We start from the raw sequence: 9906 nt of genomic DNA, 5'->3' as shown, positions 1-9906 counted from the left end.
TTCCTCTTCCATCTTCTATTGCCCAAAGATGTCCTGTAAAGGGCTTCTCACTTAGGAGGAAACAGGGGTTGGGGGTTGGATTTCAGCGAGAGATCAAAGTTGTAAAAGGATATCAACCAGCATTCATTTTGCACAGAGAATTTGTCTTGTGAATTTGACATTGACCCAGGAGAGTGGCAAGTGAATTTAAGAGAGATTAGTCTCAGTTTTCCTCATTGAGTCTCTGAGGCTATCATCATGAAGCACTGCCCTGTGTCTCTTCTGTACCCTCTTCCCTTACTCAGAGAGCATTCTTCTTAATAGCCATCATGAGGTGGGGGAGGGGAGCACTTTTCACTGTGGAAAGCTGGTTTCCTCCATCCCCCTCTCCATACTCTGCTCACATGAACTTATTTGTCCTCCCAAAGGTCTCAGGCCTGGGCCTGGGCATGATGCATGTGAAATCTCTTGTCAGGAAGGCCACTGGCTCCATATCCAGCTCCAATCTACTGAAAGCCCAATGCCTGAGTGTTTGACTACAGGACCCGGGAGCTTTGTTCTCTGATGTGTCAGTTTGAGTTATTGATCTCTGCCTTAGCTGAACGCTCTGGAATGACCCTGACATGCCTCAGTATTTTTTCTGTGAAGGTGAACTTCTGGTCTTGGTGTGACCCCACTTCCCTGCCTTGCCTTATATTCATCTTCTTCCCAGTTGCCACCGCGTTGGTTACGTGTGGTGGTAGCAGCTTTTGCAGGTGAAGGTAGGTTAACTTCACATGCTTTCATGCTGCCCCACCCACCCAAATTTTCTTCCACACTGGCAATTTCTTTGTGCTGTGAGAGTCAAGTTCCATGTTTTTCATGCAGGCTGCAGAGCTCTTGCAAGTTCTTTATCTATAATTCATATCCATGGATCAAATTTATCTCAGATAATCAAATACTTAGTGTTTCCTGTGGTTCTTTTTGGGATGATGATCTTGAGGGCTGATTCCACACTGACCTGCATCATCGCTGGACAATGAGCTGGATAATCATAACCTATACAGAGGGTTGGAATTATCTGGCATTGTTTACATTCTTACCTTCTTTGGTGAAAAAATCTTCCTATTTGTATTGTGATTTCTCAAAATTTTAATCCCAAGGGGAAAATATATCTGTTTACAAAAATGAGAAAGAGTGAGACTCTTAAATCTTTCTGTAAATCAGTAAATGCATTCTTTATGCAACTTTGATTGATTAAAATGTTTCTTCTGAATGAATAAAAGCACTTTTGTCATTAAAATATGTACAGTGTATTACCAACTGACTTTTTAGTGATATAAATCTAACTTAATTTTTTTTCATTAAAAATATAGAAATACATAATCTTTAAAACTAACAATTCACGTATTACGTAAGAAAGATATATCTTGTTCCATACAAATTCTTACAACTTTACACCATAATTACACATGGAAGCATACAAAAACAGATGAAAACTCACAATTCTGAAACCTAAGAGATAGCCCTAGCCAGTATGGCTCAGTTGGTTGAGTGTCGTTCCATGCACTAAGAGGTCAATAGTTGATTCCCAATGAGGGCACATGCCCAGGTTATGGGCTAGATCCCCAGTGGGGGTGCACAGGATGCACATCTTTCACCAATGTATTCTCTATACTTAATATTTAATTGAAATATCCTCATACTTTCTCTCTCCCTCCCACTTTCTCTCCCTCTCAAATCAATAAAAATATATTTAAAAATAAAAATAAAACCTAAGAATCAATGAACAATCAAAATGTGATAGAAATTTTTGCTGACTACAAATTAATGGGGTAGACGGAAAGGTCTAATTGAGGGGCTACCTGTGTGACAATCTATCTTGTGTTCCTACCACGACTGCCTTCCCAAATTCCGAAACACAAGAACTCGGCCAATCAAATTCTGGAATCCATCTCTCTGCTTTGCATTTGCTGCTATTTCCTAGCCTCTGTCTTTCTTAGCAGTTTTTTTTTTTTTTTTAAGTATGACTCAGAGGAAGGTGAAGACAGTCATTGGTACTTTCCCCTCTAGGCACTTTAGTCATCACAAGTAATTTATTTATTTATTTATTTATTTATTTATTTATTTATTTATTTATTTATTTATTTTTTGTGGGCTAAAGACAGAAAGAACTCTGGAGGTAATATTTGGGTTTGTATATTTCATCCACTCTCTTTGTTTGGAATGTCAGGGTCAGGCCATACATGGAGAAATGCATTCTAGCAGTCCAACAGAACTACTCCAGATGGGAGACCATGGGACTGTGGAAATTATGCTCAAAAATGACTCTGCAATCTTTTCACACCAACAAGATTGACACTCCAGTAAGGCAGGCAGAAGCAGGAGATCACACAAATCAGTAGGCTATTGCAAGAAAACCAACTGGAGCATGAAACTCCGGGGAGTGAACTCCTCCATGACTACTGCAAAGTTCCTTCCATCCAGCAATGTTGCAGGACAAGCCAGGCAACGTAGAGTTCAAACAATTGATTTATGCCAACTAGCCAACAGGTTCTCTACTACTCTTTAATTCATAGGCCCAGGACATTCTGTTTTATTTTAACCCAAGTCCTCCTTATGATTTCATACATCATCTAATGCATGCCTGTCTCCCTTTCCTACTCCTCCCCAGTTTGTCCTGGAGTTGGGATAAGCCAGAACACTTATTGCATCATCCCTGATGCTGTTTACTTCTTTTGCATGTCCAGTATTGTTTTATTACATTGTCATTAACCTGTGCAGAGGTCCTATAATTGGGGCAACAGGATGAGGAAGATGTGCAGTCGCCTCAGTGGGTTCCTTTGTTCCACAGTTGAATGCCAACTTCGTCCACATTACTCACGTTGTATTCTTGTTTTCCCCAATCCACTGTCTTATTCTTTTCTTTTACTCAATAAAACAACACTAAATTTATCCCACATACGCACACTGTTCACCAGTGTATTCTCTATACTCAATATACAGTATAATTTAAATATCCTCATACTCTAATACCCATTTCCATTCTAAATAATGTTGTCCATGATATGTATCAAACAATGTTTTAGCTACAGCTGAGTGAGAAGGATTTAAGAAGGAAGGACAGAAAGAACCCTGGAGCAGTGTTTGGATTTGTATATTTTATCTACTCTCTTTGTAAAATAAATACACAACAGTGGGGCTGACAGAAACCCACACACGCCCTTTGTTGACACACATAGTTTTTGAATACATTAATCCATATCCAAGGTTAAATAAATGGGTAAAAACTTTAGGGTTGTGAAAAAAATAGTGTCAAATAAGGAAGGGATACATAATGGTATAGAAAAAAGTGAGATTTCAGGAAAAGATTTATGGCAAGAATTAGAAGGTCAGTAAGATTTAAAATGCAACTGCAAAATTTAAATAGATTTTAGAGGCAATAAAGCAGCAAAACTGATGCACTGGAAAATTTAGTTATTGCTGAGCAGGGTGTCTTTGAGGGTCTCTCTTAAAATGTGTAGGGAATAATAGGAGGGCAATTGTAGATACAAAGAGAAAACACAAAGTAAATCCAAGAATTATGGTGTTTCTGAGAAAGGAAGCAGATTAATTGGCATGAAATCAATAATCAAAGATATAATTTAAAAAAATTTCTTAACTTGTATAGTCACCTGATTACACTGATTTCCAAGAAATATAAGCAAAAATAGACATCCTAGAAACTTTAAAAAATAAAAGATTGAAAAAATAATTCTATTAACATTTGGGCAAAAAGAGAATTTACTTAAAAGGTTAAACAATTAACCCAGCTGTGTGGCTCAGTTGGTTGTGCATCATCCCATATACCCGTGATCGGCAAACTGCGGCTCGCGAGCCACATGCGGCTCTTTGGCCCCTTGAGGGTGGCTCTTCCACAAAATACTACGGCCTGGGCGAGTCTATTTTGAAGAAGTGGCATTGGAAGAAGTTTAAAAAATTTGGCTCTCAAAAGAAATTTCAATCATAGTACTGTTGATATTTGGCTCTGTTGACTAATGAGTTTGCCGACCACTGCCATATACCAAGAGGTTGCTGGTTCAATTCCAAGTTAGGGCACTTGGTAGGGTTTCAGGCTTTATCTCCAGTGTGGGGTGTGTAGAAAGCAGCCAATCAATGATAGTCTCTCATCATTGATGTTTCTATCTCTCTCTCCCCCACTCCTTTCTTCGTTGAAATCAATAAAAATATATTTTAAAAAATAAATAAAAACATTTAAAAAAGGATAAACAATCAGATGTGTCTCTGATATTTGTGTTAAATTTCTGGAGAAAATAAAGCCTACTGTACAAGTTTGAGGGGTAAATATATGATTAAAGAATTTCATGCTGAGTCAAGTTGTAAATGCAACAGAAAGTCCTCTGCTCCATTTTTGCACTTGTGAGTGTAATGTGTTTAATCCCCAGCACTTGTGCTGTAAAAATATATATATATATGTAAAAAATATATATATATATATATATATGTAAAAAATATATATATATATGCTAAAGAGAAAAGTCACACAATTTGGGGACATCATTAAAACTCAAAATTAAGAACTTTTCTTCTTCCTTTGATGGTCAATTGAAATCATATTTTCACTGAAGAAATTGCTTTACTAACTTTTTGGAATCTTTGATTGCATTGGATTCTGCTCAAAACAAGAATTTAATTTCAGTTCCTATGATTTATATAAAATAAAATATATTTTAAAATATATATATATATATATTTTAAAATATATTTTATTGATCTTTTACAGAGAGGAAGGGAGAGGGATAGAAAGTCAGAAACATCAATGAGAGAGAAACATCGATCAGCTGCCTCCTGCACACCTCCCACTGGGGATGTGCCCGCAACCAAGGTACATGCCCTCGACCGGAATCGAACCCGGGACCTTTCAGTCCGCAGGCCAACGCTCTATCCACTGAGCCAAACTGGTCAGGGCTATATATATATATATTTTTTTACATTGGGAACAGGCAGGGGGTGAGTCTCAACATCCAGAATAAGATTGCAGCCATGGAATCTCTGAATTGGAACAATAATAATACCTAATATTTATTGAATACTTATTGTGAGCTGGTATTGATCAAAGACCTTGATGTGTGTCAGCCCATTTAATCTTCTTAATCATCCTGAACCGTTAGTTATTATTAGCCACTTTAACAGATGAGGAAACTGAGGCACAGAGAGATGAAGTCCTTTGTGTACAGTTGAACAAGGATTTGAACAGGCTTTCTGGCTGGATATTATACAGTGGATTTCTAAACACAGCTCTATCTACCCTTCCAAGTAGAAATAAAGAATACAGGAGATCATTTATATCCATTTCTTTATTTTGCACATGTGAACTTTGAGAGTCAAAGGTTCCTCAAGATCAAGTTTTAGGTGGCCAATAGAGTTGAGAGTGCCAGTGTTCTTTGTTTGAAGGTGAAAAATTCAGGTAGGAGGAGGAGTTATGAGGCAGGCAACCATCGTGGGGACAGGTTCAGTAGGAGCAGCCTGGTAGGTGTGCGTTTTCCTTTTCCTGCCTTATGCGAAGTGGTGAGTGACAGACAGAGGTCTTTGCCCCCAGGTTGGAGCAGTAGGTGTATCTGCTTGAGCCATAGAGGCACAGCGGAGCCCCAGGTGTCTCCCATTGACAAAGAGGACAGTTCCCACTTAATGGTTATAAGCTACTGGTACCCTTGCCTAGAAGCACATGGGCCCCTCCTAAATTGCCAAGGTAGGCTGTGGTAACTGCAAAACAGCCTTCATACAGGCTAATATCAAATACAGAGATAAGCATATAACCTACATTACCAAATATTTAAAGGAAACAACACTTGAAAGAAAGAAGTCAATCTCAACAGAGTTAATAAGAGACATTAAAAATCTATCATAATAAAAGTGTAATATGCAAATTAGACTGGACACCCTTCCGGACAAAGCTGGGGCTGTGAGAGGAAGCCTGGGTCCGGGTGCCAGAGGGAAGCTGGTGCTGGCAGCCGGGGGAAAGAAAGCCTACTCTTGCACGAATTTCATGCATCGGGCCTCTAGTATAAAATAAGAACAGAGAATTATTAAATATTTATTTAAAGTTCTTGGAAATAATCTTAATTTTTACAAAAAGGTCAGTAAATTGACTAAAGTGGCTGAAAAGTCAGCTGGAAGATTGAACATGGGGTTCTAGAAAACGTAGAAAAAAATAAATAGAAAGTATTTAAAAATGTTAAGAAGTATGCAAAGTAGTTTAAGAAGTTCCAACATTTACCAAGGAAGATTTCAGGAACAAAGTTCTGAGGGGTTGGAGAGGAAGTACTCAAAGATATAAGAAAAGAAAAATGTACAGAATTGAAAATATGGTCATACAGATTGAGAGGATCATTAAGAACCTACACTTCCACACAAAATTATTTATCAATGGAAAAAAGAGTGTTCTCAAAGCTTTGTGAGGAAGAGAAATATAATTCATACAATGGAATGAGGATCAGATTGTTTTTAGGCTTTTCTTTGATCCAACAAGAAGACACAGAACAATATTTGCAGTTCTGAGAGAGGAAAAGAAACTAAAACTTGTATCCATATAAACTATTACTCAAGTGTGACAGCAAAATGCATGAGCAAGGACTCTAAGTGTAGCATCTGCACATTTCAACCTGAAAGAATGCCTTAAAGTTCTACTCTAAAAGAATTTAAAAGATGAATTGAAGAAGAAAATGTGGGATATGTGTAGCAGTGATGCCTCCAAAATAAAAAAAAAGATCAAGACATGATTTAAGTTTAAATTAGAATAAATAATTTAAAAATTAAGATTCAGATGATTTCAACATGAGAGGTGGGTGATGGTGGGGTTGAGGAGTGAAGAGGGAATTAGAAATAAAACCCATTGTTATATTTCAGGGGATGCAAGGGAGAATGGAGTAACCCTTCACATTAATGGAAAATTATGTCTGGATATTTGTATTAACCTAAGGACAACCAGTTGAAGAACTGAGAGAGAATGCATAATTTAAAACATTAGGGGAAAATAATGAAAAACTCTTGCTCAATTCAAAGATATGTAAAAAAGAAGAAAAACAAACAAACAAGAAAGCATGGCATATATAAAATTTAAAACAAAATGGTGAATAAGTTGAAATATGACTAGTCCCAAGAAGTATGGATGATTTAACTTGGACAATTAAAAGACAGACTGAATTAAAAAGAAAAATTTTCAATTTGTTTTTTTATTTTTTTAAACATTTTTTAATATATATTTTATTGATTCTTTACAGAGAGGAAGAAAGAGGGATAGAAAGTTAGAAACATTGATGAGAGAGAAACATTGATCAGCTGCCTCCTGCACACCACCTACTGGGGATGTGCCCGCAACCAAGATACATGCCCTTGACGGGAATCGAACCTGGGACCCTTCAGTCTACAGGCTGACGTTCTACCCACTGAGCCAAACCAGTTAGGGCTCAATTTGTCTTTTTAAATTTATAATTTTAGATTATATTTATAGGAGACAACAACAACAATAGGAAAATTAAAATAATGATAGAGAAATTGAGGTACAAGAGAAATATTAACAGGAGGGAAGTGAGAATCACAATAATATCAGCTAAAAAATCAAGTCAAAGTCCAAAACAGAGATAGAGAAAAAGATAAATATTTCATTTTGATAAAAGATGCCATCTAAAAAGAAAAAAATAGTATCACTTAATAGCATAATTTTTAAACACAAGGAGGAAGTTGAAAAATCTACAAAAATAGTAAATAACTTTAATATATCTTTTCTAGATTCCAAAAATTCAAGCAAGAAAAAGATCATTTTGCTTTGTTATTGCTTATTAATTATCATTTTTTTTCCCTCTGGCCAAACCCCTCCAAAACACTGAAGTTATTTTTTGAGTTTTCATAAGCTGAATTGATCAATCTTTTATTGCTTCTAGATTTTAAATCAGTCTTTTCTCATGTCCAGGTTGTAAAATAATTTACCCATTTCCCTCCTATTACCTGTATGATTTCATATTTAAAATTTTAGATCTATGATCAAAATGGAATTTGTTCTGGCTTATATGTGAAATATAGTTCCAATTTTTATCTTTTTCCAAATGGTTATCCATTTGTTCAATAATACTTATTAAGATATCTCTCTGTACCTCGGAAATTTGAGATACCACATCCTCTCTATATATAAAATGCTAAGCAACCGTCAGATCATTCAACTGTCTGACTGGTAGATACAATGCGCACTGACAACCAGGGGGCAGAATCTCAATGCAGGAGCTGCTGAGCTGCAGTGACTTGGCAGCTGTAGTTCTCGGGTGACAAACCCAGAACCAGAGAGTAGGGAGCCCGATTCCTGATTCCCAGGTGTGTCACCCAAGAACTGCCCTCTCACAATACAGGACTCCTCAGGAGATGTAGGAGAACCGGTTTTGGCCCGATCCTCGCAGGCCAGGTCGAGGGACCCCACCAGTGCACCCAGCCTCTAGTTTATGATATTTATGGACCATTTATCTTTTTTCATTGGTCTGTCTACTCATATGCCAATATCGCAATGTTTTATTTATTTATTAAATATATTATTATTTATTTTAGAGAGGAAGGGAGAGGGAGAGAGAGAAAGAAACATCAATGATGAGAGAGAACATTGATATGCTGCCTCCTGTAGGCCCCCCCACTGGGATTGAGCCCTCAACCTGGGCATGTGCCCTGACTGGGAATTGAACTGTGACCTCCTGGCTCATAGGTCAAGGCTCAACCACTGAGCACGTTGGACAGTCTATTAATGAAAACTTTTAATGTTTATGTAGCCAGTAATAATAATTAATAGTAATCTTTACTATTAATGTCAACACTTTTGCATATTTCATTTAGCTCTGCAGTTCATTTAAAGTTGATATTTTGAATATGGTATGAGGCAGTAGTCAAGATTTATTTTTACTTGTATGGATATACAGTGGACTCAGCATAATGTATTGAAAACACCACTTTTTCCACTTCGCTGCAGCGACATTTCTCAAAACAGTCCTGTGTTGCCCTTGCCTGTTTGGCTCAGTGGATAGAGCATCAGCCCTTGGACTGAAGGGTCCCGCACTGAAGGGTCCCGGGTTCGATCCTGGTCAAGGGCAAGTACCTTGGTTGCAGGCACATCCCCAATAGGAGGTGTGCAGGAGGCAGCTGATCAATATTTCTCTCTCATCAATGTTTCTAACTTTCTATCCCTCTTCCTTTTGTGCTAAGAGGGACCCTCTTCTCACAATCCAATTGCCCTCAACTGTTGCCTGAGCTTTCTGTTCATGCTGAGCTTGAAGCCTCGTGGTGGCTGGTACCATGGATCTGTCTCTCACCCAGTGGGGTGAGCTGGGCCCTCCCCAGAGAAGAAACCTGGGTTCCCCAAGATATGTGATCAGTGCCGGGGGCCCCGCCAGCAGGTGAGGAGATCCCAAGGCAGGTGCTGGGCGTGGAGGCCACGGGGGCATAGGCCACCAAGGAGACAGAACTGAACCTCACATCACCCTGCTTGGCCCCGGAGGATGGCTGGTTAGCCAGAGATGGGTAAGATTCCTCAGGGAAGGAACAACCTAAGACAGGCACAGTTGTAGAGGGGCCATCAGGAGAGAACTTGAGAGTCAACAGAGGTGGGGAACAGACCCTCACCCCCCCCCAACTTTGCAGGGGCCTGAACCCTCACCTCTTCTGAGGGAGGTCTCCTGCCCCCATGGCTGCTTCGCTTCCCATGCCCAGCTCAAATCGGGACCCAGGTAACAGACAGAGACTTGGCCGACAGCAGCTGCCCTCTCACTGCAACAAGACTTGTTTGAGTTGTCTTGTACCCATGGTGTGGGGAAGTGGATTTTTGATATCTAAATCCAGCCTAGCACCGGGAATGCTCAGGGCCTACTCAAGAAGGCAAATAATCCTTCCCAATAATATTTACAGGGTAAAATACTA

Source organism: Plecotus auritus (assembly GCF_963455305.1).
Source record: "Plecotus auritus genome assembly, chromosome: 8".
NCBI classification, from domain to species: domain Eukaryota; kingdom Metazoa; phylum Chordata; class Mammalia; order Chiroptera; family Vespertilionidae; genus Plecotus; species Plecotus auritus.
The sequence above is the reverse complement of the archived record's forward strand: the minus strand, read 5'-3'. Positions refer to the sequence as shown.